Genomic DNA, 10,401 nt, shown 5'->3' on the forward strand with positions numbered 1-10,401 from the left:
GTCCTGCAAATCTTATACTTACTTTACAACTGAATAAAATCTCTCTCTCAACCCGCCCCCCCCCCGTATATGTGTATACATACATACATACACACACATACATATATATCTCAGTTTGATTATTCATCTAACTATTGATGAACATCTAATCTAGTTTGATTCCATTTAACTTTTGTGAGTATAGTCACGGTGAACATGGATGTGCAAGTTCAGTGGAAAGCCCCAAAAGTGAATGGGTCACCCTGGGTACCCTACCAGCATAAGCAAAAAGGGGAACTCACCGAGAGGAAGTCATTGATCCAGTCTGGCAGAGAAGGTGCACAGGAAGGGTGTTTTCCAGCACGTGGGCCTGGGCCCTGTGCCTGCTGGAAAAACAGAACCTTTTGATAGGAAACTTCCATCTGTTAAGAAAAATCTTAAAACGATCCTCTCCACCCACGCAAAATAACTCCAATTAGACCAGATCACACCAAACCCAAGATGCTCACGTTTAATGACTGCAATGTTCTTGAGAGTTCCAGGGAGCCGAATTAAAGAATCCAACTTAAACAGGTCAGGTACATCCCCCTCAATTCCCTCGTCCTAATTTTTTTTTCCTTAATTTAACTTTGTTCTTTGTTCTGACAATACCTTAAACAGGATAAGAGATACCAGATATTTCCATGCCATAGACACCGGCCAGAAGCAAACAGACCAACTATGCCAGGATGTGGCCAGCACATAGCTTTCTCAGATTCCTGCACACAGCCTTCTCAGGTTCCCTGCCCCCCAAGGATAATGCCCACAAATCAGCAGGAAGCAGTTTTGAGAATTCGCCACCCCAATTCCTTCTAACTGTGGTGTCTAATCTGCTGCTTTTTAATATAAGAAAGACCTTGGGAATGGTTTTTTGTCTCTTTAAGAGTCAAGCCATGCCCACTCCCTCCCCCATCCATGGAGGCAATCTGATCTTCAGCTTCCTGCTTGAGTGCATTCTCTTTTCCATCTTTCTCTCAGAGAGACAGCTTTGCTTCTGCCTCACTCCCCACTTCTCGGCTCCCCCTTCTCTCTCTCTCTCTCTCTCTCTCTCTCTCTCTCTCTCTCTCTCTCTCTCTCTCTCTCTCCCCCCTTCACCCTTTCCCCTACACAACCCCCTAAATAAACATTCAACCTCACTCTGCATGTCGTGTCTATCCATGTTTCTGTCTTCTGCCTGCCCGCCATGTGTCTCCCTGAATGGGACCAGCCATTGCTCAGGTACCAGCATCCTGCTCTGCCTGGGGTCCACTGCCTGCTGACACATGGCCCGCCACCACCGCTCTGAGACCAGCAGCTGTCTCTGCCTGGGAGGAGGGTGGGGAGACAGAGAGAGACCATGCAAAACCTGTGACCATATGTTAACTAGCTTGTGAGAGTGGTTCTGACCCTTCCTGGAGAGGGGTCAGGACTTGGCAGGCTTCCCTGAGGTGGAGTCTGAACCAAGGCAACTCCAGGGGAAAGGGGCTTAGGATGGATGCCAGGGACTGGGATGATGCTTCCAATCTTCCCAGAATAATTGGATATAGGGGTGTTAGAGGCCTGGGGTCTCACTTTTGACCAAATATCCCACAACAGCCATCTGTAATTTGTTCATCAATGAGGAAGTTTAAAAACAAAGGGAATGCCTGTTCCTGATTACTGATTAACTCCGTACCTATTAACACTTAACTATCAGGTACAGACAAGAGCCCATCAGCAATTGTCATACATCTCTAGAAACACATAGGCGTACAAAAAAAAAAACAAAAAACAAAAAAAACCCCCACTAAAACCAAGATCGTTGGGCAATGTCGACGTTTATTCTTCAAAGGTTTTCCTAATTTTATGTTTTTTTTTTCTCCAACTCCTTTTCTTGTTGGGTGGCTAGGGAAAGAAAAATAGAAAAAAAATCCTTAAAAGGGATTTTCCTCTTTCTTTTATTTTTTCTTTCTTTTTTTGATTTTCTTAAAATTAAGTTAGGTTTCTTCTACAAGATAGATTTACTAAGTCACAGAAGGTGCTAAACATGCAAAAGCCTTAATCACTTATCCTCATAGTGGAGATATGTATGTGTTAGAACACCTGAAGACTTTACAATAATCCATATATTCTTACATATAAAGTTTATATTTAAGAAATAGATTTAAAATATTGTTAAAATATTGTTAGTGTCCACAGAGTGTTCTACGAATGAGGAGTAAGTAAGAATGGCATTCGGTTTTATCCTTATAGAACAAGGAAGTTTCATGTTTTCAGATGATTTTTTGAATTCTTGAGTTTTCAATTAAAGCTGACAAGATGAAAATACCACTCAGCTTTTAAAAGTTCAGTTTATGTTTTTCCAGGAGGTTGTTATTCTGAAGAGCAAACTGATCCTTTGAAGCTGGGAAGCCGGGATACACACAAACTCTAAACTTAGTCTTCCACCTTATTTTATAGCTATTTCTAGAAGACTTAAACTACAGGCTGCACAGTTTTTATGTGTGAAAGCATAGACTCAAACTGTTGCATCCTGAAAAATGTGTAATACTCACATTAACATAAAACCTGGGTAAAATCGAGATTGATATAGTGCCACATCCAATATTCTAGAATTAGCTTTAATGTAATTTTAGTAATTTTGTAAGAAGAAAATAATCTAGATACTATTATTACTACAACCTAGCATACAAACCATGTACATTATCTAAATAAAAGACAACTATTTGATATTTTAACTGCTGCATTAATTATCATAATTCTCTTACTAATACTTAGGTTTATTAACTGACTATGCTAACTTTCACCACTGTTCCTCTCAACTAGAAACCTCCGTGACTTACTTTCCTTCGATGGAAACATATTTTGTTCTGCGGTAGTAATTTTTTCCAGTTTTGATCTCTCAAACTTTTCAATTTCCGATATGTCAAGTTTTGTCAGCCATTTGAGTGAAAGAAGAACAACAAAAAATGTTACCTGCTAGAACTATGATCAGATTAGGAATAACAAAACTTCATACAAATTCAAAATATCAATGAATACATTGTATGTTGGTTTTCAACAAGGAAACAGCCGGTCTTAGAAAGTCATGCTTTCGTAGGGTACTCTGATTGCAAAGATTTAGTCCTTTTCTGGTGGCAGCAAATGACAGCAGATGAAGATGCTCCAGAAACTAAGATACTCTAGAAACCCAGGGGAAAATAAAAGCCTGACTTTTAAAATCCCAGCAAAGGTAAAATGAGACTATGAGCATATTCACTTTCCAGTCAGCTACTTTTAGGGGATTTGGGAATGATGGTGAGCATCACACGCTAAAAGAGAGGCACACAACACTGTACTAATTTCTATTGAATGTCCAAAGTCAGTGTATTAGAACACTGCAATAAGACAGGGAAGGGTTTAACCTAGTCATTGCCAATTACATGTCTCAAAGTACCTTCTTGTAACCTTGGAGAGTGTATAAAAGAAAAAAGAAAAGTCACTATTTATGATCAAGACTCAAAAGCTTTAGTAGAATGAGGAATACCAAATACAGCTGAGTCCTAGTTCCAAAATAAGAAGGCAGAGCTCTTCAGCCAGGGCCTGGCTTTATCTTAACAGGGCTAGGACACAATCTACTGACCAGGGTAGACTACAGAGCCCTCTACCCCACCCCAGCCCCAGCTTCCATGTCTCAAATCCTTTCAGTCATGGGTATCCTAAGGCCTCCTTTGCCAGGTGAACATTGCAGATCTCAAAGCTGGGGTAATTGTCCCATCCACAGTGAGGACAGACCTTCACATACATCAATCATCAATCAAGAAAATGTAGGTTGGGTGTAGTGCTGCATGCTTTTAAGCCTAGCACTTGGGAGGCAAAAACAAGTGGATCTGAGTTCAAAGTCAGTCGTGTCTATATAGGGAGTTCTAGGCCCAACAGGACTACAAAGTGAGACTGTGTCTCAAAAAAAAAATGAATAAATAGTCAGATAGACCTCACCTTTGAAATGTATGTATAGAATTGCAGTGCTTGGTAAGCAGAGACAGGAGGGACAGGAGCTTAACACGGTCATTGTAGTCTACATAGTGAGTTCAAGAACAGCCTGGGATACATGAGACTGTCTCGAATAAGAAGACAGACCCACTGAAGCAGATTAGTGGTTACTATAGCATCTAGAAATCGAAATACAGGAGTGACTGCTGAAAGATAAGGAGTTATGTTTGTTCTTCATTTTCTCTTTAAGATGTGGGAAATGTTCTGGACTTTGATAACTCTGACAGTTGTATAATATTTTGAATATAATGATGCCCTGCTCCTGTATGGAGGAGATCCATTCATAGGGGTATGTGTGTGCCCGCTCGACTGGCCGGTCTAATCTCCAAAATATATAAAGGACTCAATAAACTAGACATTAAAATTCTAATTAATCCAATTAAAAATGGGGTACTGAACTGAACAGAGAATTCTCAACAGAAGAAGTTCAAATGGCCAAAAGACACTTAAGGTCATGTTCAACTTCCTTAGCAATCAGGGAAATTCAAATCAAAACAACTTTGAGATACCATGTTACACCTGTCAGAATGGCTAATATCAAAAACACCAATGATAGCCTATGCTGGTGAGGATGTGGAGTAAGGCAAACACTGATCCATTTCTGGAGGGAATGCAAACTTATGTAACCACTTTGGAAATCAGTGTGGCAGTTTCTCGGGATATTGGGAATCACCCTACCTCAGGATCCAGCAATACCACTCTTAGGAATATACCCAAGAGATGCCCAATCATACTACAAAAGCATTTGTTCAACTATGTTCTTAGCAGCATTATTTGTAATAGCCAGAACCTGGAAACAACCCTGATGCCCTTCAATGGAAGAATGGATGAAGAAAGTATGGAATATATACACATTAGAGTGCTACTCAGCGGTAAAAAACAAAGACATCTTGAATTTTGCATGCAAATGGAGGGAAATAGAAAACATTATCTAAGTGAGATAACCCAGATTCAAAAAGATGAATATGCTATGTAGTCACTCAGTAGTGGACTTTAGCCATAAACCAAAGACATTGAGTCTAGAGTTCACAAGCCTAGAGAAGCCAAATAACAAGGTGAACCCAAAGAAATATATATAGAGAGATTCTCCTGGAAATTGAATGCAAACAAGATTGCCATGTTGGGAACATGGGGGTAAATGTAGGGGTGGGGGATGGATGGGGGAAGGGGAGAAGGAGAGAGAGAAGGGAGAAGGTAAAACTGGGGAGAGTTTGGAAGAGTGGGGAGGTGAAGATGGAGGAAGGGCTGATATAGGAGCAGGGAAGAAGATATCTACATTAAGGGGCCCATTTTAGGGTTGGCAAGAGGCTTGCCTCTAGAGATGATCCAAGGTGTCCACGAGATGTCCCCAGCTAGGTCCTTGGGCAGCAGAGGAGAGAGTGCCTGAACTGGCCTTGCCCCACTATCACACTAACGATTATCTCGAGTATCACCATAGAATCTTCATTAGACGAAGGATGGAGATGGAGACAGAGACCCTCATCAGAGCAACGGACTGAGCTCCCAAGGTCTAGTTGAAGAACAGAAGGAGGGAAAAGATGAGCAAGGAAGTCAGGACTGTGAGGGGTTGGTCCAGCCACTGAGACAGTGTGCCTGATCTATTGGGAGCTCGCCAAAGCCAGATGGACCAGACCTGAATGAGCCTGTGATCAAATTAGACTCTCTGAATGTGGCTGACAATGGGGGCTGACTGAGAAATAGCACTGGGACCTATTTCTACTGCATGTGCTAGCTTTTTGGTACTCTCGGCTACTTGGATGCACACCTTCCTAGGCCAGGATGGAAAGGGGAGGGCCTTGGACTTTCCACAGGTCAGGGTACCCTGCCCTCTCTTAAGGAGGGAGGAGAGGGAGGAAGGTGTGGGGGAGGCGGGAGGAAGGTGTGGGGGAGGCGGGAGGGGAATGGGAGGTGCGGAAGAAGTGTAATTTTAGAATGGAAATTTAAATTAAAAAAACACAAAAAAATAACAAAAGAAATTTCTTAATTGGGAGCTGGAGAGAGTACTCGTTGGTTAAGTGTCCTTGCCATTCAGACACAAAAGACACTGGAATCCTTGTAAGAAGTTGATTGTGGCCATGCAGGTTCCTGTAACCCCTGGACTGTTGAATCTGAAGAGAGTGGAGACCCCAAAATCTCTGGGGCCTGCAGATGGCCAGCCTAGCTCCAGGTTCAGTGAAAGATGCTGTCTCAGCGGAATCAGGTGTAGAGTGATAGATCAGAGCACCCCGCCTCCTCTTCCGGTCTCTGTGCATGAAGGGTACACCACATGTATGCACACAACACACACACATGTATTCACAGAACACACATACAAACACGTGTATTCACAGAACACACAACACACACGTGTATTCACAGAACACACATACAAACACGTGTATTCACAGAATACACATACACACACGTGTATGCACAGAACACACACATACAGACACGTGTATGCCCAGAACACACATACAAACACGTGTATGCACAGAACACACACATACAGACACGTGTATGCCCAGAACACACATACAAACACGTGTATTCACAGAGCACACATACACACGTGTATGCACAGAACACACAATACACACACGTGTCTTCACAGAACACACATACACACGTGTATGCACAGAACACACACATACAGACACGTGTATGCCCAGAACACACACACATATACACCCTCGTGTACAGACATAAAGAGGGAGAGGGAAACCGAGATTTTACCTGGACACTAATATTTTGCCTTTTTAAAGTTTTTTTTTTTCCTTAGGGTTTCTCTGTGTAGCTTTGGAGCCTGTACTGAAACCTGCTCTGTGGTCCAGGCTGGTCTCGAACTCACAGAGATCCGACTACCTCTGCCTCCCAAGTGCTGGGATTAAATGCGTGTGCCGCCACCACTACTCCAATTAAAAAAAAAAATTGAGCCAGTATTTCACTATGTCACTTTGTCAGTACTGAAAGTCATCACATAGAAGCTGGCCTCTAATTTCCCCAAATCCACTTACCTATTTCCTAAGTCCTGGGATTAATATAAACCACCATGCCTGGCTGGGTTTTGTTTGATTGTTTTCGTTTTTAAGACAGTATCATGAAGTTCAGACTAGTCTCAAAATTACAATCCTCTGCCCTCACTCTGTGTGTCCTCATGCCATAACTCAAGAATGTTACCACAAAATTGCCTCATTTTATTTATACTGCTTTGGTCTGCTGATACTAATTTCTATTGTTGATGAGAACTGTTGATTATATTCTCTGACAAGTGATACATTGGGATTCACCTGCCTCTGTCCCCTGCAACACTGTGGTTATCGACATATACCAGATCTGACTTTTAACTGGGTGCTGGGTAATAAAATCTAGGTCCTCATTCTTAGGCAACAAGCCCTTTAGCCAAGGAACCCTCTCCTCAACTCAATATTAAAACATGTTATTTTATTTTTTAAGGTTTTGTTCTATTTGTAATTCTCTCTCTCTCTCTCTCTCTCTCTCTCTCTCTCTCTCTCTCTCTCTCTCTGTGTGTGTGTGTGTGTGTGTGTGTGTGTGTATGAGTGTAACTCCTACTAAAGTCCAGAAATTGGTATCAGATCCTTGCAGCTAGAGTTACAAGTGGTTGGAAGCTATGGGTTTTGGTTGGTGAGAATCAAATTTGTGTCCTCTACAAGAGAAGATGAGCTTTTAACCACTAAGCAAATTCTTCACCCCAAACCCTGTGTTTCTTAAGTCGCTATTATAACAAGGTTTGCAAAGCCTGAAATATTCGGGTTAGAGTAAAACTGTAACACTAATCTATGCTCCAAAAAAATCAATAAAATCTACCCAATACTGTTCCTTATATATTAAGAAATAATACAACTGAATAAATTAAACCGTGGATATGTGTGTGTTCTGTGCATACATGTGTGTGTATGTGTGTGTTCTGAGCATACACGTGTATGTGTGTGTTCTGTGAATACACGTGTGTATTGTGTGTTCTGTGCATACATGTGTGTGTATGTGTGTGTTCTGAGCATACACGTGTATGTGTGTGTTCTGTGAATACACGTGTGTATTGTGTGTTCTGTGCATACATGTGTGTGTATTTTGTGTTCTGTGAATACACATGTATATGTGTGTTCTGTGCATACACGTGTATTTGTATGTTCTGTGCATACATGAGTGTGTGTGTTCTGTGCATACACGTGTGTGTGTTCTATGCATACATGTGTGCATACATGTGGTGTACCCTTCTTGCACAGAGACCGGAAAAGGAGGCTGGGTGCTCTGATCTATCACTCTACACCTGATTCCGCTGAGACAGTGGCAATCTTTCTGCCTCATCCTCCCATAGGCTGATATTACAAACATGAGCCACCACACTTGGTTTAAGGTCAGGGACCATCTTCAATGCAGAATGCCTAGCATACCCAGTCTTTAATGGGGGTTCAATAAATTCTAGCAAGAAAAATTAACACAATAATAGTTATAAGAAATCCTTGATATGATATTCAATGTTAACAACTTGGGCCTTTGGTGTTATATATAGTCAGTCATCACAATGTTTCTTAAATTGTTAGCATAATTACTACCATTTTAGAAGTAAGAACACGGAGATTCAGAGAGGTTGAGTAACTTGCTCACAGTCACACTGCTGTGAAGTGGAAGGGCTGAGATTCAAATTCATGAAATCTGGCTTTAAAACCTGCCCTTTTAAACTTGCTACTATAACCAGAGCAATGCAAAACTAAAATTATACCTCCACTGCTTCAGGTCTCAGTTACTGTGTTCATCATATGTGAATAACAATGCTACATGCTTGCACAGCATTATGAGACATAGTAGCTAGCATGTAAGAAAGTATCTGTCACATAGTGGGCATTAATGTCATCTGCCTTTCCTTTCACACCAATCAGAACAGGGAGGAATGAGGGGACGTGGAATGAAGGCATAGTGGTAGTGGAGCTAAACACCAAAGTTTCAGGGTCAGATATTTCTGTTCCAGAAACTAGCCATGAACAGTCTGCAGATAGGTGGTCAGCATAGGGAAGACTTGGGTCATGGCCTCAGCCACCACATTCCTGAGTCTAAGGTCGGGAAGGTCCATAGGCAATGACCAGGACTGTTGAGTCAAATCAGAGGCTCCAACCCTCTATTTAATTTCTATATCGCTTGGAGCTGATCTTCTGACTCTGGATACAATTTCTATAGCTGAGGGGGTGGGTGCCTTGCCTGGTGTCCAGGAGCTTTCTTTAGCTGACTACATATGGCTCCCGGTCTCAGAGATAGACTTCAGCTCCTTTCAAAGAAGGATTTCCCAATAGAAGGGAAGGAGTCTGAATCTGATGGTGAGCTCTCCATTTTTTTTTTTTTTAAAGTGTGTTCAGGTACTGTTAAACACAGGCAGAGGCCCACTGCCCCGGCAACCTCCTAAATCCACCGCAGCTATTTATTCAGGATCCATTGGCTGAGGCAGAGTGGAGGGCAGTGGAAAGCACGGAGTATTGTCCTAGTCTCCAGAAAGGGCAGGAAAGGTTTGGAAGGGAAAGCCTCACTACAGGCCTAAGTCTGCATGGTACCAAGAGGAGGTATGTCTCCCATGCTCTGGAAATGATGCAGACTTGAATGTTGACGTCAGAGACCTAGTTACAGACAATTGAGAAGGGGATTAGCAGCACATTGCTCTGTTGAGGTTAGGTAGAGGAGAAAGAACACCAAGAGAAAGGTGCCACTCCTGCCACAGAAAACTCGGTGGAGAAGGGGCATTTAATCCAAGCAGATCTATAACAAGTGCGGCCAAGAGGAGTTGGTAACATGGAAGACAGCACCTGGCATACAACAGGCACTTAGTAAGAATAAAGACTTAGCAGGGACTCCCCTCCCCAGTCTAAGGAGCGTAAATGGAGGGCCTCACAAAAGAACCATGAGGCTGAGTACAGGAGCAGATACAACATGGCCCATATCTAGCATGAGCAGACATATCGGGGTAGAAGAATAACCTACTCATAAACAAAAGCATAGCCTGCTGAAAAGGGCACTGAGAGCTAAGATTAGAAGGCAGAGTCCCAGTATACAGATGGGCAAACTGAGTTCAGCTAATGGAAAAGGACTGGCCCTGGAAATCTCTGCGCATGAAGCTAGAGGAAAATGTAGGCCTGGCTACAATGGAGCTAAAATCAAGAGTGAATACACTCAAAATATGCACCAACAACCCAGATAACCTCTTAGTCCCAAAGGGTTCCCAGGCTGTTTGGTGTGGTAAATTGACTCTAGCTGGAAGCCTGACTCTTCCCACTGTCTCCCTCTCCACACCCCCTTCTCTCTCTTTCTCCCTCCCTTCCCCCTTCTCCTCTTTCCCTCCTTTGCTATCTTCCCAGAACCCTGCCCTGCTAAAGGGAGGAAAGCATCAAAAGTAAATGCCTTATTACA

This window comes from Microtus oregoni, unplaced genomic scaffold (assembly GCF_018167655.1).
Source record: "Microtus oregoni isolate MIOR12 unplaced genomic scaffold, Mior012 000050F_003, whole genome shotgun sequence".
Lineage (NCBI taxonomy): Eukaryota > Metazoa > Chordata > Mammalia > Rodentia > Cricetidae > Microtus > Microtus oregoni.